The sequence below is a fragment of the Bos taurus genome, chromosome X (assembly GCF_002263795.3).
Source record: "Bos taurus isolate L1 Dominette 01449 registration number 42190680 breed Hereford chromosome X, ARS-UCD2.0, whole genome shotgun sequence".
NCBI classification, from domain to species: Eukaryota; Metazoa; Chordata; class Mammalia; order Artiodactyla; family Bovidae; genus Bos; species Bos taurus.
The window spans coordinates 100,058,669-100,085,410 of NC_037357.1; positions in this window are offsets into that span (position 1 = coordinate 100,058,669).

Sequence of the window (26,742 nt, forward strand, 5' to 3'; positions counted from 1 at the left end):
ACAGAGTATCCTGGTAGGCTCCTGTCTATGGGGTCACAAAGAGTTGGACACAACTGAGTGACTTCACTTCACTTTTCACTTTAAGTGTGGGCTAGACTTAAGAGACTCACTTCTAATGGATAGCATATTGTCATAAATAGTGATGCTATTTAATTTCAAAGACTAAGTCATAATCCTATTGTGGCTTCCCCCTTGTTTTCTTCTGTCTTGATCATTTCCTCTTAGGGAAACCACCTGCCACGTTGGGAGGACACTCAAGCAGCCCTACGGTATGACCCATCTGATGAGGAACTAAGGCCTCTGGCCAGAAGCCACATGAGTAAGCTTAGAGTTAGATCCCCAGCCCCAGGCTTACATTCTCTTTGAGTGTAGGGTGACTTCAGTCCTGGCCAACATTTTGATTATGCCCTCACAGCAGACCCTGAATCAGAACGACCCACTAAACCACTCTCAAATTTTTGACCACAGAAAGTGTTCAATAAATACTTGTTTTAGGCCACCAAATCTTGAGGTAAATTGTTACTCAGCCATGGGTAACTAGTACAACAATGCACTATGATGGGTAGCTGAGGGGGAGGGATTTTTACCTATGAATATTCTTGGGAAAGAGGTCTTTTATTTACTTCCAAAAGTTTGACTTTATCTTATGACACACAGAGAGCAAGTAAACCAGAAATTTGTAGTGTTAAAAAAAATCTCTAGGTTTTGTTGGAAAGACATGCAGGAAACTCTGCATTTGAAATTGTTTAATTTTCACAAGGCTGTGCCACCTTCACGATATTAAAAAAGCTTGGAATGATTTTCTTTGCCCTTTCTGTGTTTGAGTGATGAATGATATCTCCAAGAGAGTCAGTGCCTCATTGGAGGCAAAAACCTCATGTGAATTTCATGCCTTATCATTGCTTCTCAAATTTGTATTTAACCTAAAGTTGTATTTAATGTATCAAAACCCAAAATCTACCCCATGGGAAAAATATATTTACTTAATTTAATATTAGACTTAAGTCAAGCTTCAGGGAACCTCAAAAATACAATACTTGCAGCAAAACTGATTAGCAGTCCTGCAACAGATTTACTTCCCAGCACAATCAAGCTTATGCGCTTCTTGTTACCATGGTCTGTCTATCTTGTGATCATGCCAAAGTCATATATTTTTTTCAGTGGACTTGATAAATGGTTCAAAATGTTGGAAGACAGAGGTATTTTGGCTTTCAGCAGCTCTTTTATGGGCCTGCCTTTCCAGCTTGAATTAGCTGAAAAATCTTTTTGTTTTAAACTGAGCAAACATTTTATTCATAGAGTACTGATAAGAACTCAAAAGGGATTCTTTACACAAATAAAGATCTTCATTGAAAAGGTAGACTATGAAAACTATAAGATCATTTTAGAAAAGTTTTGTCTAATTAATCTTTATGTCTATGACTGCCAAATATCAGATATATAGGATTCTTCAAAGTGTCTTTCTTCTCTCTCTTTTCCCAGATGACTTGATGTCAAGAACCAAAGTTCATAGACATAGTTGATTCTAGCTGAAAATCTAGAGAGATGACTGTGTGCCTTGATTTTCTAAACCAGTACACCCACACAACTGGAAGTGTTTTAGACATTTGTTTCTATGTTTTGTAGCACTTGCAAAACTTGGTGGCATAAATATCAATATACAGTTTTGTCTTAAGCTTTAAATACCATCACTGGTTTGTAAATTCTTTGTCAGCTGTGAAGAACAAAGAAGAAAGCATAGACAGGCTTTCAATTCAGTTCAGTCGCTTAGTCGTGTCCGACTCTTTGCGACTCCATGAATCGCAGCACACCAGGCCTCCCTGTCCATCACCAACTCCCAAAGTTTACTCAAACTCATGTCCATCGAGTCGGTGATGCCATCCAGCCATCTCATCCTCTGTCGTCCCCTTCTCCTCCTGCCCCCAATCCCTCCCAGCATCAGGGTCTTTTCCAATGAGTCAACTCTTCCCATGAGGTGGCCAAAGTATTGGAGTTTCAGCTTTAGCATCAGTCCTTCCAATGAACACCCAGGACTGATCTCCTTTAGGATGGACTGGTTGGATCTCCTTGCAGTCCAAGGGACTCTCAAGAGTCTTCTCCAACACCACAGTTCAAAACCATCAATTCTTCAGCGCTCAGCTTTCTTCACAGTCCAACTCTCACATCCATACATGACCACTGGAAAAACCATAGCCTTGACTAGACGGACCTTTGTTGGCAAAGTAATGTCTCTGCTTTTTAATATGCTGTCTAGGTTGGTCATAACTTTCCTTCCAAGGAGTAAGCGTCTTTTAATTTCATGGCTGCAATCACAATCTGCAGTGATTTTGGAGCCCAAAAAAATAAAGTCTGACACTGTTTCCACTGTTTCCCTATCTATTTGCCATGAAGTGATGGGACCAGATGCCATGATCTTAGTTTTCTGAATGTTGAGCTTTAAGCCAACTTTTTCACTCTCCTCTTTCACTTTCATCAAGAGGCTCTTTAATTCTTCTTCACTTTCTGCCATAAGGGTGGTGTCATCTGCATATCTGAGATTATTGATATTTCTCCTGGCAAGCTTGATTCCAGCTTCTGTTTCTTCCAGCCCAGCGTTTCTCATGATGTACACTGCATATAAGTTAAATAAGCAGGGTGACAATACACAGCCTTGACATACTCTTTTTCCTATTTGGAACCAGTGTGTTGTTCCATGTCCAGTTCTACCTGTTGCTTCCTGACCTGCATACAGGTTTCTCAAGAGGCAGATCAGGTGGTCTGGTATTCCCATCTCTTTCAGAATTTTCCACAGTTTATTGTGATCCACACAGTCAAAGGCTTTGGCATAGTCAATAAAGCAGAGATAGATGTTTTTCTGGAACTCTGTTGCTTTTTCGATGATCCAGCAGATGTTGGCAATTTGATCTCTGGTTCCTCTGCCTTTTCTAAAACCAGCTTGAACATCTGGAAGTTCACAGTTCATGTATTGCTGAAGCCTGGCTTGGAGAATTTTGAGCATTACTTTACTAGCATGTGAGATGAGTACAGTTGTGTGGTAGTTTGAGCATTCTTTGGCATTGCCTTTCTTTGGGATTCCATGAAGGCAGGGTACTTGTCTCATTCAGCATTATTTTCCTGGCACTCCTCGCATCTTATGGTGAATGATACAAAACATTTGCTAGCCGCACCCTCCCCTCCACCCCCCACCCCGCTTTACTATTCAACAATCTTCATATTACCTTCCTTTTGTCTATATATATATCTGATGGATAGGATATCCAAAGAAGGCTATGAAAGTGAAAGTGAAGTCACTTAGTCATGTCTGACTCTTTGCGACCCCGTGGACTGTAGCCCACCAGGCTCCTCCGTCCATGGGATTCTCCAGGCAAGAATACTGGAGTGGGTTTCCATCTCCTTCTCCAGGGGATCTTCCTGACCCAGGGATCGAACCCAGGTCTCCTGCATTGCAGGCAGATGCTTTAACTTCTGAGCCACCAGGGAAGCCCAAAAAGAAGGCTATAAAGTTGTTAAAAATTGAGGACAAACAGTTGATTGATTTAGTCTGAGTGATTTTCCTTTCCAGTGAAAAACTCTCACTGTGCAGCTGTACAGCTCAGTAATGGAGCTGGCAAATAGTACAGCTTAACCAAGAGGCTTTAAAACTCCTTTAACTATTAAGAAAATTGACAGAATATATTGAGGAAGGGGAGCAGAGAATCTTAGCTTTAATATATCCCAAACTTGCATCAAGAACCCTACAACAAAGAGAAGGTAAATAATCTGCTGTCTTAAGGGAATAATTAGCTTTAAAAACCATCTAGCAGATGATACTCCCATGTAATAAAATACCTGGTAAGGTCTTTTATAGGATTCCTCTTGTTAGACTATGGATCCTCAGCAGGAGTGCTTCAACACAAGGTTGCCAAGGATATTGCTAATCATCCCCCTGCAGGTCCTGTTCAGGGCTTTCCAGGTGGCACTAGTGGTAAAGAATCCACGTGCCAATGTGGGAGATGTGAAAGACTCGGGTTCGATCCCTGGGTTGGGAAAATCCCTGAGTTGGACACAACTCAGTGACTGAGCACACACCATGAATCAAAAGACAGCCAATGGTGGTTAGTTTTCTAGGAAATGTTTGCTCAATACGCACCAGGGCAAGACTCCTTCTGAAGGAAAGAGAGCTGAGCCTGTCAGATTTTTGGCTGTTTGGAATGGTTTTGCAAGTTGACAATGGCCAAAATTTTGGCGAAAATGTGGCTTAGCAGGGCCTCAGTGTCCTTTGCAAACAGTTTTTCCCCTGGTGTGCAGCCAATCCTCTCTCCCCTATGTCCCGCGTATAACCAGCTCAATTTTACAGTTGAGAATAAGGAAGGAACCTGCATACTTTCATGCTGGTTTCTAGATAGAGGTTTCTCTTGGAGAATGGCGTTCTTCAGCAAATATCTGTCTTTGCTACAACCTAATGAGACGCTTCAGTAATCCAAGGAGTTAATCTCTGTAGGAACAACTTCTCTTGTGACACAGAGCACTTACTAAAGCAGCCTGGCCTGATTTGAGAACAAACAACCTTTCCTTGGCCAGACATCACTTGTGTCCTGTGCCTGTGAATGTTAAAAAGCTAAAGTTCATGGTTGGTAAATCCCCTTAGTTTTCTCTCTGTGTTCTACCTGATTTCTCATCTTAGGTCTGCAAGTCAGGAAAATAAACTGGAAAATTTAACAACTTTTCTTATTCTTCATGAAGTCTCTCTAATTCAGACTTTGCTTTTTACCCACAAGTGACTTTACCTCTTAAACTCAGACATATTGTTCTAAAATTGTTCTAAGCAGTTAGCTGTGGAGAAAATTGACTAAAGTCATTAAGTCAAGTCATATCCTTTGAGGTGTAAGGGTCTTGACTTGCAAAGACTTTGACTCTGCCTCTTTCTTTCTTTATCATGTGCATCTCTTTTTCCTCCTCAGTTTCCCAGTCTGTGAAAGGACAAGTGAGTTTCATTCCATGTCCATAAAGTCTGCTGGACTCCAAAATTTTGCAGAATTTCCTGTTTTGTTGTCAGAAGCCCCTGGGGCTCTGAGTTGGGGTTTGCTTTGCAGAGGTTTGCCCAGTTGCACGACTGCTCTTTACCATGTGAGGGTGCTGAGTGGCTGCAGTTGCCTTTGAATCTCGTCATGCGCGACTCTTTTGCGACTCCATGGACTTGTAGCCTGCCAGGCTTCTCTGTCTGTGAGATTCTCCAGGCAAGAATGCTGGAGTGGATTGCCATGCCCTCCTTCAGGAGATCATCCCCACCCAGGGATCGAACCTGCATTTTTTAGGTCTCCTGCATCAGCAGGCAGATTCTCTACTACTGGGCCAGATGGGAAGACATCACATAGACTACAATAAGTCCCCTACATATGAATGAGTTACATTCTGAGAGCATGTTTGTAAGTCCAGTTTGTTCTTAGGTCCAGCAGAGTTAGCTGAGGTACCCAACTAACATAGTGGGCTCTATACTACTGTACTGTAATAAGACAAAGGCTCAGTTCACTGTGGCCATGTTGTGACAGCCCTTGGGGGGTAAAACCAGTGGGGGACCCCAGGAAGAGAAAAAACCTATTGGATAGAATAACAGTGCAGGTGTGGACAGGCTGGTTATATATGGACCTGAAAGTGGCTGAGAGGTCAGAGTGGCTCCAAAAGAGGGCCATGTGCTATTTGGAAACAGAGAGAGGGCCTTGGACTAGTAAGTAGCAGTGCCTCGTGCTGTATCAAACATGGATGGTTTCAGGTACACAGCAAAACAACTCAGCCATACATCTACATGCATCGATTGCTCCAAAGTCCCTTCCCATCTAGGCTACCATGTAACATGAGCAGAATTCTATGTGCTACAGTAAGACCTTGTTGGTTATCCATTTTAAATATAGTACAGTGTATATAACACAACATTACTAATTGGCTACTAATTGGCTCTACTCCAATATAAGATAAAAAATTTTTAAAAATGGTTGAAGAAATCTTAAAGGGAAGTAGTCAGTTAAAAAGTCAAGTTGCCAAATCAGATATAGGATACTCCACTCTGTTTACAAGAGTGATTAGTCCAAAAAAAAAAAACAAAAACAAAAAAACAAAACAAAACAGGAAGTCCTGAACAATAGAACCCATTGAGATAAGTTAAATGACTGGTGGCAGCTGGGGACTTCTAGGATATTGGGGAGGAGTGATATACCCCAAGTGTTGTTTGGTAAGCATTCAGGAATAGACGCCAGAGGTGTAGAAGCTGTAGTTTGTGTGGAATGGTTTTGGGGGTGATCCATGGCAACCTACTCCAGTATTCTTGCCTGGGAAATCCAATCGACAGAGGAGCCTGGTAGGCTACAGTCCAAGGGGTAACAAAAGAGCTGGATTCAGTTTAACAACTAAATAGCAACAACAAAAATTGCTGACTACAGTATAGGTGCAACATTGATGTTGTTCATGGGATATGAAATAGCATATATATCTCTTAAACACCACTGATGTACCTTAGATGCCTGGGAGTGATGGGAAAGGAGCTGGGGGTACAGACTTGAGACTGGAGCTTATCCTCAAAAATGTGACTTGGGCTAAAAATAAAGTGGTTTAGTCCACACGTCATAGAGTTTCACTAAGCAAGGTGGTAGTGGATAGAGTAAATGTGGTACCTGAGTTAAGTCTGACATATACCATTTGTTTGAAGATGTCCACTAGTGTAGACACAACAGGCACTGGGAAAATTCATACAAAATCCAGAGATGTTCAGAGCTTGGAAGGGTGAAAGATCTTCAAGTTCCCATGCCTGGTTCTAAGCCAAATTCAGGTGTTACAAAGAGTTTCTCAAAGGTTGTCAATTATGTCACTAGGTATCTCTATATTACAAGTGTGGTGAAAGGAAGAGGTGAATACAGGCTTCTTGGAGCTATTGAGTCTACCTGAAGCAGATTCTCAAGGAGACAACGCCCAGGTGAACTGCCCGAATTCCATTCATAGTCTTGGGTTTTGTCCTTACTGTTGGTGGGCATCCAGCCATTGTCCAGACCAAATTGTTTTCTCCTGCTTCAGTAACAGCTAGAAGTCCTTGCTGAAGGCTGGCAAGACTGGGGGTATCCCAGAGGTATAGTTTGATAAAGACCTGTGACCTTCACATGTGAAGGATCAAAAACAAAGGGTGAGTGGGCTATGCTCTGATCTTGGTGACACGATAGAGGTTGAACTCTCCATTAGCCAAACCACGGATTAACAACCCCTGCTGCAAGTTAGCGTTAGCAAACCTCATCTGGCTTCTAGAAGGGAATCTCCTTTTGCTATGGACTGGGTCCTGGGAACTAAGTCAGCTCTGCAGGAATATAAAACATAGAGGCAACTCCCTTGTCTCTGTATTTGAAATATTTGTAGAGATGGAGCACTTAAAATATGAATATAAGGAGCAAGATGTTGTGGAATACATAAATAGGTCTGGTGGCACAGCTGAAAAAATAGTGGCTGGATCTTGTGGTCACGCTGATGAAGCTTGTTGCTTAAAGGATCCTAGTGCCAAAGGCTCGGTAAAGTCAGTAAGGTAAGACACTAGTCTGTTTCACAGGGTGGTCTTGTGAAATATCACCCCATCCCTGGCAGGAGTTACCCATCAACAGGTGCCTTTCTTTCATTTTCTACTGGACTGTTGAACCAAGGCTTGGTTCACAAATCTGTGGATTCTCTTTGATAGACCATCATGTTGGACAGGAGATGGGTGTATTCAGCAACACTGCTCAGAGGGATGAAATGAGCATGGGAAATGGGAGATACAATATAAGGGCCTGCTTGTCAGTGTCTACTATTGGCCCAGGGTACTTCTTAGCAGAAGGGGCAAAGGCTTTCTGAGCCTGGGGCATCACACTGTAGCAGCCCACCTGTAGGGCACACCTCCTCTGTGGGAGCTAGTGTGAATACGGCTGGCTGCAGGATGCCATATCCTGTTCAGTGGAGGTAAGCAGGGAATGTGGTGGGGAGGAGGTGAATAGAATTGATCTCCAGCCATTCTCAAATCTACTCATTTAGAGGCTGGGCAGCCCACTGGGCTGGATCATTGCCTCCCTCACCTCCATGTTCCTCTTCCTGGGCTTAACAATGGGACTAATGCCATCGATAATGGATGTATGTGCATGGAGCACATGTCTTGTGATGAAAATGTCATGATTTCTCTATGGATTACCAAATGTCATGATTACAGTTGTGGCTGTACCCCATGTCCCACCTCCTTAGTAAGCTGGGGCCTAAAGAACGTTGCTGTTCTGTCCCCTGTGAATTTTGGATTCTGTAGCTCCATATTCAGTTACAGCTGAGCAGAACAGCTGGACAAGTGGGTGAGCTTGATGCAATTAGACTTGGATGGTAGCAACACAGGCACTGCAGCATCAGAGCAGTTACTACTTGAGATTACAGGGCTAGAATTTCTGACTCAGTGGTTTCTTGGCAATCCTTCTCTTTTCAGTGACATCTGAGTTGCAGAGCTGCTCCTCAGTAGCTTTGGGAGCCCTAGAATCTGAGAGGTTGGTTTAATCTGATTCAACTGATCAGTGAATGGGTCCTGCAATGAGAGAGGAAACTCTGGTTCCGAAAGCTATAGGCTTTGATCAACTCTGATTTGCTCACCTACTAGATGACCCCAATTTGGAAAGGAACAGACACTCCAGTGTCCATCTCTAGAACAAATTGGGGTCATAGTTTTGTTCCTTATGTCAGGTATCCCAGAGGTCTGTTAGACTTCTGTCATATATGAAAGACTTCCTAGTGTATTCATTATAAACCCTAAAAGATGCTTGCCCCTTGGAAGAAAAGCTGTGACAAATCTAGACAGCATATTCAAAAGCAGAGACATCATTTCACCAACAAAGTTCCAAATACTCAAAGCTATGCTTTTTCCAGGAGTCATGTATAGATGTGAGAGTTGGACCATAAAGAAGGCTGAACACTGAAGAATTGATGCTTTCGAACTGTGGTGCTGGAGAAGACTCTGTGAGAGTCCCTTGGACTGCAAGGAACTCAAAGCAGTCAATCCTAAGGGAAATCAATTCTGAATACTCGTTGGAAGGACTGATGCTGAAGCTCCAATACTTTGGCCACCTGATGTGAAGAACTGACTCATTGGAAAAGACCCTGATGCTAGGAAAGATTGAAGGCAGGAAGAGAAGGGGACAACAGAGGATGAGATGGTTTGATGGCATCACCAACTCAATGAACACGAGTTTGAGCACACTCCAGGAGATGGTGAAGGGCAGGGAAGCCTGGTGTGTTGCAGTCCAAAGAACTGGACATGACTTAGCAACTGAACAAAACCAACAACAACTGTTGGAGGGACCTACTGTTAGGACAGCAAATAGGCAAAGTTTGCATTGAGAAGGAGATGCTTATATTTGTATGGGAAGCATCAGGTAAATGTCTGCTTATATCTAATTCTGAGAATAGAGCACATAGAGGGAAAAAGAGCAGGTACAGTGGAGAGAAAGATGTCTCAAGCTGAGTAAGAGAGGTAAGTGAATACATTTAAGAAACAGAATAAGCAGATATTAGACAGAAATTAAATAACTGTACTTATAGGCAACTTTAGCTAACAGAAAGAACAGTCAGGAATGGGTGTCGCTAAGTCAGGCAGTCATAAGACCCAGCAGACTATTGATACTTTATCCCCAGAATCTAGAATGAGGACTAGTGGTACTAGTGAAATGGCACGTATATATCAGAATGTTTAAAACCAAGTGCCATAAAGACAAAACAGGGTTATGTGGTTGGGGTAGCTACAGCAAGGGTAGCTATTTTAGTTAAGGTTATAAGGGAGGCCTCTGTAGTGTAGAGACCTGAATGGGAAGGAGGCAGTAGAATGAATGCCTGGAGGGATGGAGGGAGTTTCTTTTTACCAGTAAGTGCAGGAGGACAGAAATGTGACCAGTGTGGCTGAAGAGTACTGAATAAGGAGGAAAGCAGAAAGATATAAGGCAGACAGGGACAGGATTGTGTAGTCTTGCAGACTATGGTAAAGAGTTAGCAGTTGGGATTTTTTTGTTAAGTATCACTATATTGTCACCTCATTGGGGCTGCGTGGCTTGTGGGATATCAGTTCCCTGACCAGGAATCGAACCTGGGCTCCTGGCAGTGGAAGCACAGAGTCTTGATCACTGGACTGCCCGGGAAGTCCCTCTGGGAGGTTTTAAGCAGGGGCATGATACTTGACATACATGGTCGATAGGTCACCCTGACTTGTGCAGGGGTGAGAATGGAGCAGGATCAGTTAAGAGGACCTGGCAGTAGAGTCAAGTAGGTGGTGGTGGTGCAGGTGGGTTTGAGGAAGGTCATGAGAAGTGGGTCTAGTTTTGAAAACTTTGAAGCTTTAACTTCCATGACTGTTGACAAATTGGCTGTGGGATGTGAGATAAATCAAGGGTAGCACAGAATTTTCTCCCAGACTATTGGGTGGATGGTGACATTAGCTGAGATGAGTAAGACTTGGGGTGTGGTGGGATACTGCATGGGGATCCTGAAGTGTTCTGTTTTGAACGTATCAAGGCTGATATGCCTAAATATGCAAAATGATGAACTACAAACTCATTGAGGTCAAGAACAGTCATTTACCTTTGGATCTCCATTGTCTAGCCCTTGACACATGGCAGGTGCTAAAATGATTGAAATGGATAGAAATATTTCCATTAAAAATTATAATATTAGAATCAGGGAATTTAGTAAGGAATTCATCTTCCTCTCAGCAGGAAGCCTCTCCTATTCCATCTTTTGTTTCCTGATTATCTTAAACTTTCATTCTTCACTGATTGATTCTCTTTGTGTCCGAGACCATGGAACGGGAACTTTGTTGATTCGATCATGAGCCTTTTCTTCAGTGTATTGAGGTATTTATATGTATCTTGTGTGTGAGTCCAGATTCTGGTTCTTCCTCAAAGAACCCACCTATAAGTCCTAGCTGACCTAGGCACAGGGCAGTTGACCCAAGAGTCGCCATGCTTTGCACTATAAGGTTGTTTGTTTTTTAAAAACTGGAACAAGAATATACAGTTAGATGCCTTTGATCCCAGGGAATTTGGTTTATATTTCTACTATCTGACTTAGTTGAAAAAAGCCATCTTTCTTACATCCATAATATAGCAGTGAAGATTTACAAACTAGTATCAAATCTACTACCCACAGTGATAATTCTATATAGAAAGCTGGGAAGTTTTCCTAAAAAGATCAAATGTAACTCTGAAGACAATGCCATTTTGGGCTGATATAAGAATCTGCTTTAGGTGCAAACTATTCTATATAGAATAGATAAAAAATAAGGTACTGCTGTGGAGCACAGGGGACTATATTCAATATCCTGTGATAAACCATAATAGAAAAGGATAAACACAACATTGTAAGTCAACTATATTTCAATAACAATTTTTAAAAGACATATATTTGGAATTCCTTGGAGGTCTAGTGATTAAGACAGTGCTTTCATTGCCAGGGCCTGGGTTTGATCCCTGGTTGGGAAACTAAGATCCCACAAGCCACTTGGTGTGGACAAAATGAAAAGAAAAGAAAAAAAAAAGACACACTGAAAAAAAAGTGTGCTTTACAAATTTGCTTGTAATAATTGCAAACAAGCAATCTCGGAAATATCTATTTGCTGGCCTCTTTTAAGGGTTAAAGACTTTTCATATAGAAAAGTCAGAGGCTTCATCTTTCTTGTTACTCCCAATCAAATTGACAGTATGCAATTTGGAACTTTAGATTGAGGTAGAAAAGAGCCAGAGGCTCATTGTTATTCACTATTGATATATTTCAGTACAGCATTTTAAAAAATGCTGCAGTGATTTTTCTTGTCCTTTGGAAGACGTGTTCTTCTCTGCAGTTGCTGCAAGGCCTTTGTGCTTTTCCCCGTGATCTACTTTTGTAGTTTGAACTCTGTGGGCAATTCAGAATAATGTGTATAAAAGTCTAAAATAAAACACATGGGATTTCAAAGTAAAAAATTTGCAAGGTATCAATTTGAAAGCAAACTTGTATAATAAAAATATATATCTTAATGCATTAAATAATAAGACAATCCATTTTAAACATGAATAAGTTAAAGTTTAAAGACATCAGTGTGAAGGCTGCTTAGCTTGTGTCACAGTGTTGAATCTAGGTGGTCTTTGAGTCAGACAGTATGCATGTCATATCGGACATCCATTCAATTCTTATTTTCCAGTTTGTTTAGTGGATGCAAGTGATGAAAACTCTCAGTTTCACAATGTGTTGTTTCAGAAGGAACTAAAACTTCCCTAATACATGTTGTGAGACAAGAACACTTGTCTTCCCCAAGGTTTTTTTATTTTAATATTTATTTGGCTGTGCCAGGTGTTTGTTGTGGCATGTGGGAATTCTTAATTGCAGCATGTGGGATTTAGTTCCCTGACCAGGGATCAAACCCAAGCCCCCAACTATGGGAGCAAAGAGTCTTAGCCACTCTACCACCAGGGAAGTCCCTGGGATTTCTTTTTGAGATGATGAAATGCTTGGAAATTCGATGGTGGTAATGGCTGCACAACTTCCTATACTAAAGAAATCCCACTGAATTTAATAATTTAAATGAGTTAATTCTTTTCATATGTTTATTATATCTCAAAACTACTGTTTAAAAAAATCAATAGATCATATTTGGCTAAGACAAATTCTTTGATATAGTTTTATATTTAAGAAGAGATTACAAACCCATGGTTCAGCATTATCATCAGGAAAAAAAAAAAAACAACTTTTGAAAGAGTTTTGCAGTGTTTCCAGGAGTCAGTCATTTTTCATCAGTGAAATAGAATTTTGAATTGCAGCTTCACCTTGGTAAAGAACTTCTATCATTCCAGATATGTGGCCCTCTGTGCCTTTCTAGAAAAATAGTGTTTTGTGTAATTGGTTTTCTTGCAAAAATTGTTTTTTAAACGCTGAGTAGGGTATTTCCACAAAACGGTATATGAATACCCCTTGTAAAATACCTTATTTCACCCTTGTGTATGTCTTTACTTCCTGCATGCATGCTCAGTCGCTCAGTCATGTCCGACTCTGCGACCCTATGGACTGTAGCCCACCAGGCTCCTCTGTCCATGGGATTTTCCAGACAAGGATACAGGAGTGGGTTGCAATTTTCTCCTCCAGGGTATCTTCCCAACTTAGGGATCGAACCCACACCTCTTGCATCTCCTGCATTGACAGATAAATTCTTTACCACTGAGCCACCTGGGAAGCCCCTTTACTTCCTAACCATGTACTAAAAGAGTATAAGGAAAAAATCATTTGTTAATCATCACATTTACACTGTGCATGACCTACAACATTACACAATCTGTTAGTAATAACTGTTTAAATGTCTTGGTTAAGGTTACTACGACTCTCAGATGTGTCTCAACTTGCCTGGTCCACCCTTACAGTCCATGTACTATCTGTTAGAAAATTCATGCTGCCTTATGAAGAGTTGTGTTCTTATTTGAGTGTGCTAGTTTTGTAAAAACAAGAATGACTCAGAAACTTTCATTTATAGGAAAGAAGTGAAGTGTTAGTTGCTCAGTTGTGTCCGACTCTCTGCGACCCCATGAACTGTAGACTCCTCTGTCCAGGCAAGAATACTGGAGTGGGTTGCCATTCCCTTTTCCAGGGGATCTTCCCGACCCATTAATTGAACCCAGGTCTCCTGCATTGCAGGCAGATTCTTTACCAGCTGAGCCACTGGGGAAGCCCAAACTAATTGTAGGTAGTGAGTACAGGAAAACAACATGGCTTTCTTGGTCGGCCATGACATTAATTTCTACTTCATTCCTCAGTAGCTGAATGTCTACCTGGCCCAGAGTTGGGCAATTACCTTGTACCAATATCTGTAGACACAAAGACAGTGATCTTGTGACAACTGGTGGCTACTCTAATTACTACCATAATTTTGAGGTAGTGAACAACACAAAATTGAGCTCAGTAGCAAGGTAATGTGGAATGAAAAATAACTGATTTCTACGGTGACATTCATTGATTTTGCTAATGGTGAATATATTAGCTGAAGAAGTACTAAATTTGAATTAGAGGTTAGTAAAAATAAAGATGAATGCTTTCCCAATAAAATGAAAATTCCATGGATATTATAATACTTTGGATTCCTAACGTAAGAACTGCTAGTGTAAAAGATAAATTGCTTATTTTGGTTTGGAGCACATGGGTTATGGTCATCCCTACTGTGACAGCATATTTTATAAGGCTCCTTATTCAGATAAGTTAATCTGTGAGGCTAGGAATCTAATTACAAGTGTTCAAAGGATCTCTGACCTTGAGAAAGACCTCTGGAGAGACTCCTGTACCTCATTGAAACAACAACCAAAACTTATACTGAGGTAATTATAGATTCACAATAAATTGAAAAAATGGTACAGAGAGTCCCATTTACCCTTCACGCATCTTCCCCTACTATTAATATCTTACATAACTCTATTACAGTGTCAAAGCCAACACATTAGTACAACTCTTTTTCATGTTTAAATCTGGATATTGGGCTTCCTTGATCTAAGAAAAATCAAGTCCTTAAGTTGATAAGCATACACTATTTAACCCAAAGTGCATTTTGGTAGGTCCTCAGTCTAGAGTACTTGGGATTTGATTGTTGTGGTAGTGGTTTAGCCACAAGTTGTGTCCAACCCTTTGGTAGCAAGGGTCAATTCTCAACCACATGACAAGAAACAGGATTCCAAATTGGGGGATGTTATAAGTTTTGTGTTATACCACTTCTCAGGACAACCCTGTGTCCATTTGTTATAGCCTTGGACTTGCCCAGTCTTTGGGGCAGACGTTCATCTTCACCAAGTGAAACTTCATTTTCCCTGCAAGTTGTTGTGCTCCAAAAACAACTCCATGGGCCTTTAGAAAACTGGTCTCATCCTCTTAAGATGTAGGATGAAGACTGACCATTTAAACTTCTGGCTTTTCTGACTTTTCCACTGCCTGTGATAGCTTGAGCTGTTTGTTATCTTTTTGATCATCAATAGCCCAGTGAGACTTCTTAATATCTAAGACACACTAGGTCATACCTGATAGCCGATCTAGCCATTTGGTTTTGCATTAAATGCCACCATAAGCTGGTATCACCCCAAATTATATCTTCAGCCCAGATCACTTTCCTGATCTCCAGGTTTATATCCCAAATTGTATGTCTAATAGGCGCATCTTTTAAAAAAATTGAAGTATAGTTGATTTGCAATGTTGTGTTAGTTTCATGTGTATAGCTAAGTGATTCAGTTATATATATATATATATATATATATATATATATATATACACACACACACACACACAGACACACACACACACATTCTTTTTCAGGTTCTTTTTCCATATAGGTTATTACAGATTATTGAGTAGAGTTCCCTGTGCTATATGGTAGATGCTTATTAAGTTCATTTGTACCATATTTTTAGATTCCACATATAAGTAATATCATATGTAATTTGATGATAACCACAATGGTGTGATCACTCACCTAGAACCAGACATCCTGGAGTGTGAAGTCAAGTGGGCCTTAGGAAGCATCACTATGAACAAAGCTAGTGGAGATGATGGGATTCCAACTGAGCTATTTCAAATCCTAAAAGATGATGCTGTGAAAGTGCTGCACTCAACATGCCAGCAAACTTGGAAAATTCAGCAGTGGCCACAGGACTGGAAAACGTCAGTCCTGAAATTTTTCAGTTTGGTATAATTTAGTTTCAGTAGTTTAGTTTTGGGTAGCCTTTCCCTTCTCCAGGGGACCTTCCCAACCCAGGGATTGAACCCAGGTCTCCTGCATTGCAGGCAGATTCTTTACCAGCTGAGCCACAAGGGAAGCCCAAGATACTGGAGTGGGTAGCCTATCCCTTCTCCAAACATCCATTGGTGGTTGGACCCAACCTCCAGCCCATCTACCCTCCCTAGAGATCAGGAGGTGAAGCTGAAGGTTTCAACTTTCTAATCACAGGGTTGGTTCCCTTCATTCCTAAACAATATTTACATTGTCTAAAGAATTCTGGGTGAATACACTTTTCTCTTTTATCACTTAAAAAAAAATGTTCTTCCCAGGTCTTCTGTCCGCCATGGTTTTCAATGACAAATCTTGTCTTCAATCATTGTTGTGGTATTAGCAATGTATTATTTCTCTCTAGCTGTTTTTAACATTTATTTCTTTAGAGTTCAGATCACTACCTTACTACTCACAAGTGAAGACAGGAATCCTTGCTCCTGACTCAGTCTCTGCTGATGGGGTGCAAAGAGGGATTCACATTTTTTTTTTTTTCCCAGTGGTGTTTGACTGCAATAGGGTAAATATTGTAAAAATGTTTCTATCTTGTTAGACTACCATTATTGTGCCTTTGGTTAACAATAGTATGCTTCTCCTGAGGCCTTTTTGTCTTTCTCATTTCTGTCTGCAGATTGTGGACTTCTCCAGAGCCCAGTCCATATATATACAAAGCAAAAACAAAACCCAGGGAACTCACCTCCATGTCATGCTCAAATTGGGAGATCCCTAAATAGTCTGTGTTCTTTTCTTCATCATTCAGCACCTTTGAATGTTGATTTATGTATTATTTCCAGGGTTTATAGCTGTACTTAGTGTGAAGAATCAGAGAAGGCAATGGCACCCCACTCCAGTACTCTTGCCTGGAAAATCCCATGGACGGAGGAGCCTGGTAGTCTGCAGACCATGGGGTCGCTAAGAGTTGGACACGACTGAGTGACTTCACTTTCACTTTTCACTTTCATGCATTGGAGAAGGAAATGGCAACCCACTCCAGTGTTCTTGCCTGGAGAATCCCAGGGACGGGGCAGCCTGCTGGGCTGCCGTCTATGGGGTCACACAGAGTTGGACACAACTGAGGTGAGTTAGCAGCAGCAGCAGCAGCAGCAGTGTGAAGAATAAGGTTATCACACCTCTTCCATTTTGTTCAGAATTAGAAGCTACTTTTTTGTTTTAATCTTGCTTTTATAAACACCCCGATGCCTAATCTTTGTCAAAGTATACATTTTTTTAAATATTAAAAAGGTTACTGATATACAGTTGAACCTTGAATAACATGGGTTTCAACTGTGCAGGTCCACTTATACATGGATGTTTTTCAATAAATACCTACTAAAGTACTACACAATCTGTGGTTAGTTGAATCTGTGGATTCAGAAGCTCAGATATTTAAAAAAATGCATATATAGAAGGATGAGTATAAAGTTATACTCAGATTTTCAACTGCACAGGTGGTGATGCTCCTAGTCTTCATGTTGTTCAGAGACCAACTGTAAATGTAGCAAGTTCATGAAATGTTTAACTAATTATTGAGAGAACTGACAAGTTGATAAAACTGGTTCAAAGGGTAAATCAAGCAAGTCAGTATATGTAGGTCCTGAAATAAATCTGGCATAAGATTGCTAAATTAGATACATAACTGATTAATGGCCAGTAGGGCAACAAAATACCATTGGGATTATTTTTTCTACTGGAAAATAAAATCACTTACCTCTCTATAGGACAAAGGCTTATTACATGTTAACGTGTAACTAGTAATCTTGACCCACAATAATAGTGAATGGAGGGGAATGATATATATTCCTATATAATTAAATAACCCATGAACAGATCTTTTAGAAAATACTCCAGAATGACATTGGAAAGGACATGAATTCATTCTTTTGCGTTATTTCCAAGTTTTGCAAAACTTTTCTCAACATTTTTGGACATGTTGTATTCCTTTTGGATGTATCCTTAGAAGTGAAGTTGCTAGACTGTATCTTCGCTTTCATTTGGTTCTTATGCTCTCGGGACAGTTCTTCTATAAACCTAGAAATGTAAGTAGAGGTGGGGGAAGTAGGGTAGAAAGTACCACTGACAATCTATTACTTTTCTCAGTGGTCCTTTAAATTGCTAACAATGTGAAATGAAAGTCATGGCTGTGGTTTCAGTCTGTTGGTAATAAGACTTTTTGCTTAATATATAATTCTCAACTTGTACACTTATATGCTGGTTTAACATATTAGGATCTGTCATCTGTCCACTCCTTAAAAAAGTACACCAGAAAAACCTATCAGATTGAACAAAGAGACGTTCACTGGATATAGTACAATGAAGGGGAGAACCACACTGACAGTCTTAGTGGTGTTTCCAAAGAGGAAACCAGGGTATTTCCTGGGCTAAAGATGAATAATCAGAAAGGAAACAGCACATGACCTATTTAGAGATGAAAAGAGGAAACAAAAGAATGGAAATAACATGTGACAGGCTAGTCTTCACCAGAAAAATATTGCCACAGAGAAAATAAAAACTTTGAAATATATCATTCTAAACAGTAAAACTCAGGAAAAGCAATATTCTCTATGAAAGAATAACACAAAGCAAATGTATAAGAGTTCATGGAAAATATACTGACATAGGAAAGATATTTTCTGAGCTCTGTCAAGTCATATTTAAAATGGAAGAAAAAATCCATGGGACTTTGAAAGAAGGTGGCAAACAAAAGGAATCACAGCAAACAAAAGAAATGAAATAAAAAAGCAGAATACAATTATGTATGCATTGGACTCCCTGAATCCTAAAGGAAATCAGTCCTGAATATTCACTGGAAGGACTGATGCTGAAGCTGAAACTCCAATACTTTGGCCACCTGATGTGAAGAACTGACTCATTTGAAAAGACCCTGATGCTGGGAAAGATTGAAAGCAGGAGGAAAAGGGGATGACAGAGAGTGAGATGGCTGGATGGCATTGCTGATGCAATGGACATGAACTTGGACAAACTCCAGGAGTTGATGATGGACAGGGAAGCCTGGCATGCTGCAGTCCATGGGGTTGCAAAGAGTTGGACACGACTGAGTGACTGAACTGAACTGACTGGACTCCCTTAAATATCTCTTTTTCTCATTCGGCCTTTTAAATTCTTTTTATCCATTTATTTGCTCTGGGCCATTGCTTTAGTACTTTAATGGTTTCAAATCAAACATGAATAGTTTTATGTTTTATTTCTCTATTATGAATGATAATCTTTTGCCTGGCTGTCCAAAGATTCACTTTGATTTTGAACACAAAATGGTCATCACTAAAATCAAATAACTTTTTCTAAGAGTGTCTCTTTCTTATGAGATTGTGGTGTGGCCTTCTAATTTTAAAGCTTTATAGAAAGAAGACTACTTTTAATCTTCAATATTCACTACCTCTCAAAGAGTCGTTGCTCCTTAGAAAATGCTCTGGTCATGCTTTATTTACTTAAGGACTTTGCTTGCCCATATTTGAACAAAAGTTTGGAGAAATGCCTGCAAGAGCATTGAATGAACATTCTAAATTTCACAGAATGAGCCCTTTCCTTAGATAAATATGAAATTCACTCATATAAAAGTATTGGAAAAAAGATAAAAGAACTCATCACAATATACTTAAATATCTGACTGGCTAAAATACTTTTGGACATTCACATTCTGTTTTATAACTAATTGAAATGGAAGGGAGAGAGAAGAGATGGTATGAAGCAATATCATTTCTACACTGTTATAATTTGTAACTGTGCTGATTTCCTCATCTTATATAGCTGGGAGGTTACATTATTTGACGTGCTACTGGATTCGTTTTACTAGAATTTTGCTGAAAAATTTTTGCATCTATATTCAAAAGGGATGTTATTAGTCTGTAGTTTTCTTGTGCCGTCTTTATCCAGCTTTGATATCAAGTTAATGTTAAAACTGAAAAGGACAAGATAATCAATAAAAATCAGATTGCTGGAGGAAAGGAAGGGGAAGAGGAAGGAACAGCAAATACGCTAATTGGAGAAGTAAAATGTTAAACCACTTGAATTTCAATATACAAATTTAAATTAAAGTTGTTAATGATACTGGGTAAGCTTTCACAAACCTTAAGAGAAAAAAACGTTGTTGAATTTATACTTAAACATGTTGGAGTGGAAGTGTTTGCCTTTGGGGATTAATACTTTTTAAGGAATTGTTTTAATTTGGCTCTTTAAAGAAGCAGGGATAAAGAAGATGGGAGAAGAGACAACTATGAAAACATATCCACACATCTTTGGCAGCTAGGAAGTTACCAGCTGGCAGAGGGGATGCCATGGAAAGTATTCTGGTTCAAGCTGCTGACAAGGAAATGCTCTCACAAAATAGTGTAGCTCTGATGGTGAGCTGAGGCATGGTGCTGCAAATAAGGAAGTTGTTTTCAAAGTCAGCGCAATGAACAGCTGCGCCCCCAGCCACCTTTCCCTCTCCTTCTATGAATCCAGGAGACCACTCCTCCCAGAACTGCACTGGAAACTAAAGGCTTATTCTGAAGATACTTCATACCAGAGAAGCTCTTAATTCCAGGACAACAGGCACAGCAGTTGAGGGAGACTGTCACATTGAAAAGATTGATGACGGTCTTCCCAACTGAATGACGAGGACTCACAATCCCTTCTCATGCACACTCCTATTAATGGCAACCATTGAACTTAACCCTTCTATCCTACTCTGGAGATTAAGACTGTTCAATTTCTCCAAAGATAAAATTTCTAGAGAAAGCCTATTGATAAGGGCACTTGGTGAGGCTTCAACAAACTTGTAAGACCTTATCAGATCAATGTCCACTGAAACTGTAGAAGGAAAATAGAGGGTTCCGGTAGAGGTAGTTTCAAGAAGTCAAAAGATTAGATTTTGATGATGTAGTCAGCAAAAACAAGACCGGAAGCTGACTGTGGCTAAGGTCATGAACTCCTTATTGCCAAATTCAGACTTAAATGGAAGAAAGTAGGGAAAACCACTAGCCCATTCAGGTATGACCTAAATCAAATCCTTTACAATTATACAGTGGGAGTGACAAATAGATTCAAGGGATTAGATCCGACAGACAGAGTACCTGATGAACTATAAACAGAGGTTCGTGACATTGTAGAGGAGGCAGTGATCAGGACCATCCCCAAGAAAAAGAAATGCAAAAAAGGCACAATGGTTGTCTGAGGAGGCCTTGCAAATAGCTATGAAAAGAAAATAAGCGAAAGGCAAAGGAGAAAAGGAAAGATATACCCATTTGAATGCAGAGATCCAAAGAATAACAAGGAGAGATGAGAAAGCCTTCCTCAGTGATCAATGAAAAGAAATAAAGGAAAACAATAGAATGGCAAAGACTAGAGATCTCTTTAAGAAAATTAGAGATACAAAGGGACCATTTCATGCAAAGATGGGCTCAATAAAGGACAGAAATGGTAGGAACCTAACAGAAGCAGAAGATATTAAGAAGAGGTGGCAAGCATACACAGAAGAACTGTACAAAAAAGATCTTCATGACCCAGAAAATCATGATGGTGTGATCATTCACCTAGAGCAAGACATCCTGGAGTGCGAAGTCAAGTGGGCTTTAGGAAGCATCACTGCAAACAAAGTTAGTGGAGGAACAAAGCTAGCTCAATTCCAGGTGGGCTATTTCAAACCCTAAAAGATGATGCTGTGAAAATGCTGCACTCATTATGCCAGCAAATCTGGAAAACTCAGCAGCGGCCACAGGACTGGAAAAGATCAGTTTTCATTCCAATCCCAAAGAAGGCAAATGCCAAAGAATGTTCAAACTACCATATGTGAACCATGAACTTCCAGATGTTCAAGCTGGATTTAGAAAAGGCAGAGGAACCAGAGATCAAATTGCCAACATCTGTTGGATCATGGAAAAAGCAAGAGAGTTCTAGAAAAACATCTACTTCTGCTTTATTGACTACACCAAAGTCTTTGACTGTGTGGATCACAACAAACTGTGGAAAATTCTGAAAGAGATGGGAATACCAGACCACCTGACCTGCCTCCTAAGAAATCTGTATGCAGGCCAAGAAGCAACAGTTAGAACTGGACATGGAACAATAGACTGGTTCCAGCAAATAGATGGGGAAACAGTGGAAACAGTGTCAGACTTTATTTTTGGGGGCTCCAAAATCATTGTAGATGGTGACTGCAGCCATGAAATTAAAAGATGCTTGTTCCTTGGAAGAAAAGTTATGACCAACCTAGACAGCATATTAAAAAGCAGAGATATTACTTTGCCAACAAAGGTCTGTCTATTCAAAGCTATGGTTTTTCCAGTGGTCATGTATGGATGTGAGAGTTGGGCTGTGAAGAAAGCTGAGTTCTGAAGAATTGATGCTTTTGATCTGTGTTGTTGGAGAAGACTCTTGAGGGTCCCTTGGAGTGCAAGGAGATCCAGCCAGTCCATCCTAACAGAAATCAGTCCTGAATATTCATTGGAAGGACTGATGCTGAAGCTGAAACTCCAATACTTTGGCCACCTGGTGTGAAGAACTGACTTATTTGAAAAGACCGTGATGCTGGGAAAGATTGAAGGTGGGAGGAGAAGGGGACAACAGAGGATGAGATGGTTGGATGGCATCACCGACTCAGTGGACATAAGTTTGAGTAAATTCCAGGAGTTGGTGATGGACAGGGAGGCCTGGCGTGCTGCAGTACATGGGTCGCAAAGAGTCGGACATGACTGAGGGACTGAAGTGAACTGAACTGATGTAGAAAAATGTACTCATAGGGGTTTTCCAGTTCAGTGTAGAACATAAAGAACTCATGATAAAGAAGTAAGAAACTAAGAAAATGAAAAAAAGGCAAAGAGATATTTGTCCTTGAGTTTTCCCAAGCTGAGACAGCTAGAGTTTTCACCAGTTCTTACAAGTGGTTTCTACCCCAGCCCACAGCTGCCTCCCATGTTGGCATCTCTGGACAGCACTGCCCTCTGCTGGACAACTGGATGCTGAACAGTGCTGTCGCTGCCTTCATCCTTACCCCGTCTCCCAGATTAGAGCGTTTCTCGTAGGCTTCCCAGGTGGGAACCTATCTGCCAATGCAGGAGACATAAGACAGGCGAGTTTGATCCCTGGGTCAGGAAGATCCCCTGGAGGAGGGCATGGCTACCCATTTTAGTATTCTTACTTTCAGAATCCCACTGACAGAGGAGCATGGAGCGCTATAGTCCATGGGGCGGCAAAGAGTTGGAAATGTCCAGTGCCTGCTGGATACCTGCTCTCTTCCTGGGTGACTGTACCTTTCAGCACCTAGAGCTCTCCTTGTTTTACTGCTTTCCTGGGATTTTCCATTTTCGTCTGGAGGGTTGTAACACTTCCACTGCTGAGTTACAGTATTAGGAGACTGTCCCCAGTAGTATAATATTGAAAACATATGTTTCTGTCTGTGAAAAATGAGATAAAAATTTGAATGACTTTAATCTTTTTTCCAGTAGAAAACAGATGAAAGAAAGAGAAAGAAATGAGTATTTTACTATGTTGTCATACCTGTGGTCATGGCTTCAGAAGTCAAGACAAGTATGACAAATATATATCTGAATAGTGAAATATCCTAAGGTGGATTGTCCTTTTAGTGTATGTGAAAAAGATGGCCCTGTTCTGTGGGAAAATTATGCATGCTTCTGCTTAAATATCAAATTACAAAATGGAGGGAAGAAGGAAGAGAAAGCTATACATAACTCAAGCTTATCTTTTTTTTTTTTTTTCGGTTGCACTGCACAGCTTGCCTGATCTTAGTTGTCCAACCAGGAATTGAACCCCTGCACCCTGGGGTGGGACTGCAGAGTCCCAACCGTGGAACTGCCAGGGAACTCTCTCAAGCCAACCTTGGGAGAAAGGACGAGTATGAGTGCCCAACATGAAGAAGGGGATGTCCAGACATTTGCGAATGGCAAAGATGAAAAGTTACGGGGAAAAAGATCCTCAATGGAATATTTATTGTGCTGAAAGTAATGCAGAGACTGGAGCCGGTAACTGCTAATATGGTTCAAAAACTGAAAGTCCACTTGAGTTAAGTGCTCAAAAAGATGTACCAAATGGCCTCAGTTTCCCTTACCATTCTGGCACTCGGATTCTGAGTCTGTTAACAAGGAAAACCCAGAAAACACTGATCCATTCCAGAAAGAGTCACTGACACTATGCTCACCAATGAGGAGAAGGTATGGAAGACTTTCAGATTTAGAGAGCCAGAGAAACTGACATCTCCACTTAGGTGCTCAGGACCACCGCTAAGAACATTCCTAGTAGTCTCCATGGGAGAGGGAACGTAAGACATCACTCAGAAGGCAAAGGAGAAATGTTGAAAATGATAAATGCCAAGTAAGGGGAAAAAAGGCCCTGCCACCTTTTTCTGTTGCCCTTCTTCCTTCTCTTCCTTCTTGTTAGCAAAGAGCACACCATCAATATCTCCTGACAATATGTGTGGTTTGGGACATTCAGCATAAGAACAATGTTATCTTGCAGTCTGTGTGATACATCAAACAATACTTTTTAGGGCTTAACAATTCTGTGAAAATTAAGAATGTACAGAAGTCTATTTCAACACATAAAGCTGAAGCATATAATGGTAGTATCTTTTAGTTTGAAAAGGTTTGCCTTTACTAATGACCGATAATTAAATATACAATTAATTATATATTAATCTGATAATTAAATATCAGATTTCCAAATTGTTTCTTTTGAACCTATACAAATATATAACTGAAATGAAAGGAAAAACAAGGCAAATGAATTCCAGGAATGCAATAGAAGAGTACTGAAAAGGAATCATATCATACTTACCACTTAGCTTTGCAGAGAATCATAATAATCATAATAAGGAAAATAGTAAATACTAGTTTAACTAGAAATTGATATAATGTTAGAGGTGAGGGGGTTGGCATTATGTAAGAGTGCTAAATCCTCATCTCTAATAGCTCAGTTGATGACATAAAGTCATCAAATATAATGGAAAAACATGTTTAGTTTCATTGTAAGTCATGTAGTCTATGTTAAGTTTTGATCATGTAATAACTTACAAAGAACAGGATTTTTTAAAAAACTTTTTATTTTATGTCAGAGTATAGCCATTAATGGGCTTCCCTTGTGGCTCAGCTGGTAAAGAATCCGCCTGCAATGCGGGAGACCTGGGTTTGATCCCTGGGTTGGGAAGATTCCCAGGAGAAGAGAAAGGTTACCCACTCCAGTATTCTGGCCTGGAGAATTCCATGGACTATAAAGTCCATGGGGTCTCAAAGAGTCGGACACAACTGAGTAACTTTCACTTTCACATATAGCCAATTAAAATGTTGTGATAGTTTCAGGAGGACAGGGAAGCAACTCACATATATACACATGTATCCATTCTCCCCCAAACTCCCCTCCTATCTTGGCTGCCACATAACATTGGGCAGAGTTCCCTATTCTGTACAGTATGGCTTTTTTGGTTACCCATTTTAAATATATCAGCTTGTTCATGTCAGTCCCAAACTCCCTAACTATCCCTTCCCACCCTGGCAACCGTAAGTTCATACTCTAAGTCTATGAGTCTGTTTCTGTACAAAGAACAGAATTTTAAAATTCAAATAGTACTCATGACACTGTTTCATATAGTCTCAATTTAAAAAAAAATTAAAAAATTATATACCTAAGAAAAGTAAAAGAGGAAATAAGACACATTTCAGTTGAGGAATTTTGGATGATTTTACTTTTTTTAGTGCTTTTTGTGTGCTTTCCAAGTTTATAAAATATTTACTCCTATGTTCTCAAACAAAATCAATTAACTTGCCTTCTCCCAAGTTGGGACAGGGTTGAGGGTAGATTCTCTCCAGTCTCAAGCCTGCTTATTCCTTTTCATACAGATTTAGCCTGGAGGCCAAGAGTTTCCCTGTTTTCCTGAGTTTGGTCCATGTTCTCCCAGATTCTGGTTCTCTCCCAGAGGTTTTTCTGCTGTTTCTAAAGCATTACCTGAATAGATTTTAAATGAACAGAAGTAAATCTTTTGTTGCCTACATGTGTCTGCTAAAGCCAGGGCATGACAGTATTGGCTTTCCTTAGTGACTCTTTTTCTCCTATGCTGCTGCTACTGCTGCTAAGACGCTTCAGTCGTGTCTGACTCTGTGCGACCCCATAGACGGCAGCCCACCAGGCTCTCCCGTCCCTGGGATTCTCCAGGCAAGAACACTGGAGTGGGTTGCCATTTCCTTCTCCAATGCAAGGTAGTGAAAAGTGAAAGTGAAGTGGCTCAGTCGTATCCGACTCTTAGCGACCCCATGGACTGCAGCCCATCAGGCTCCTCTGTCCATGGGATTTTCCAGGCAAGAGTACTGGAGTGGGGTGCCATTGCCTTCTCCATTTTTTTTTACTTCTTACTTCAGTTCAATTTGTTTTCATTCCTTTTTTTTTTTTTTTTTTTTTGCACTCTAAGAAGATGCTGCCTTCCATAGGCTCATGTTCTTTATTTATGGATTAATTATACCATCCCACAGAGGTTGGGCTTAAACTCTGGACCTCTTAAAATCTTTTCAGAGGAGACGTAAGCCCACTTGTCTACTGGATGGCTGGGTACCTTCCTATCTTAGGTCACCTAGCAAGGAGCTGACTTAGCAGAAAATGCTGCTAAATCGCTAGCTGATTCCAGCATGGGTGTGCAAACTCCCCTATGTGCCTGATGTTTGAGAGTGGGCTCTTCTTCTTGCCAAGGTCTTTGTCTGACTATGTGAGCTCAAAGAGTTTCAATTGCTGTTTACATGGCTCGTTGGGTACTCCCTGTCTCTTCCCAAAAGTGAAAGTCACTCAGTTGTGTCCAACTCTTTGAAACTCCATGAATTGACCAGGTTGACCTTAATCTTTCTCTCTCCTTCCGAACCTCACTTTAGAAGTGCTCTTTCTTGGGTGATTGGCTCTTTTGCTTGGTGTCTCTCTCTTGGCCAAAGGCATGGTGTTATTACACAGCGACAGAACACTAAGCTTTTTGGTGAATTGAT